At 35.7% G+C, this 1,763-nt stretch overlaps 1 protein-coding gene across 7 annotated transcripts in view; it reads right to left on the bottom strand.

Moving 5' to 3' along the window:
- Ate1 (arginyltransferase 1) overlaps nucleotides 1-1,763 on the bottom strand; it is a 217,264-nt gene that overhangs the window by 140,551 nt on the left and 74,950 nt on the right. The window lies entirely within an intron of this gene.

Genomic DNA, 1,763 nt, shown 5'->3' with positions numbered 1-1,763 from the left:
AGTTACATTCTCTTAATGAATAGAATGATTTGTTCTAATGGTGTTTGTAAATAGGATCTCAAGTCCGCATCTTGTACAGCAATTAACCACTAAGAAAAATATATGCAGAGTGTTATTTGTTGAAACTGTACTTCCGATTTGATTTGAAACTGTCTCATTGGTGTTTATCAATAAAATTTTGAAAAAAAAACAAATAGAAAGGTATAATACAAGTAAAAGGAAAGCAGGATCTCAAGGACTGACTAATCAAGAGAGGGAAAGGAGAAGAGCTAGGAAACATGGCAAAGTCAAGTCATACAGTTATATGTAGAAGACAGGCAAGGCAATGATCCTGAGAATCTTCAGATTGTCTAATCTAGCAGTTAATTGGAAAGATTCTCACCCTGACTAACTATATATACTAATACCTGTGAACTAAGTTACTGCACTACTGATGGTAATTTGTGATAGTATTTTCAGGTTTGGAGTGCCTGTCATTCTGGTCTTCTGAATATGGGCTACTTGTCATGACATGCCAGTTGCTGCTATGATGTCTCTTGGGTTGATGGTTGTTCAAAAAGAAAGGGGTGGTGAAAGAAAGCAAGAGATAGAAAAGGAATATTGTGGGACTGTCCTGCTTCAAGGTTGTATATGCTGAGATTTTTGGACTTTTGTGTAAACATAAGAAGTATATGATTCTTTATGCCTATTTTAAAAATATATTCTAATTTTTAAATGTTTTTACCATATTCTGTAGGGATTTGAAGTTCAACATATCAATACTTGATGAAATATACCTGTTCCGTATTATGCCTAAGATGTTTGATATGCAGACAGATAGTGAGGTTAAGCTTAACAGCCAAAGTTGTAGGGTAATAACAATAAGCTTGTCTTCTGGATTGTTAACAACCTAAGTTTACAGACCAAAATTTGAGGAAAAGGAGAGTTGCAAGGAAAGCCAACATTTTGGCCCTAACGTTCCAAGGTCATCTAAGACTCAGGACATATGAGAACTTGTACTGTATCCTCATGTAACTCGGTAGTGTCCCAAAGTTTCTGATCAAGGAGATTAAGGTTCTAAAGAGGAAAGTGATCGATGATGTAGAGTGTGCCTAAGGAGAGTCACGTCCAGAGAAACCATTCTCTCAGACTTTCACAGAGAGCACAGTGGCCAAGCAATGGCTGTGACTCATCCATATGGCTGACACTGACAGAGGTTCTACAATCTGAGGTAAAGGATATCAGGATAAATCCTGAGGGAATTTCACTGACCTTATCATATCCAAAAGCTACAACTCTTGTTGCATAGGTCCCGCTTTAACTTGGTCTTAACCATCCAGCAGAAAAATATAAAAACGAATTATAAGAAGTAAAGCCATGCTGTTATGTTGAACTGTAGGGGACTCAGGTCAACAATTTCTGACATTGCCAGTCAAGCGGAAGACCCAATATTATTATGCGCTACTGGACGCTTTTGAAATATTTTGCTGAGTTTACACACCTATAATATTCAAATAATGGAACTTAATCCAAAAAAAAGGGTATACAGATGACTGTCCATTTGAATATGTGCATTCAAAGTGGTTAGGATAGATATATAGTTATATTCTCTTAATGAATAGAGTGATTTGTTCTAAAGGTATTTGTAAATAGGATATCATGTCCACATCTTGTACAGCAATTAACCACTAGGAAGTATGTATGCAATGTTTTAATTATTGAAATTGTCCTACCAATTTGACTTGAAACTGTCTCGTTGCTATTTGTTTTTCAATAAAATTATG

This window comes from Octodon degus, unplaced genomic scaffold, assembly GCF_000260255.1.
Source record: "Octodon degus isolate 3935 unplaced genomic scaffold, OctDeg1.0 scaffold00010, whole genome shotgun sequence".
Classification (NCBI taxonomy): domain Eukaryota; kingdom Metazoa; phylum Chordata; class Mammalia; order Rodentia; family Octodontidae; genus Octodon; species Octodon degus.
Note: the sequence above shows the minus strand (reverse complement) of the source record. Positions and strands in the feature narration are given on the sequence as shown.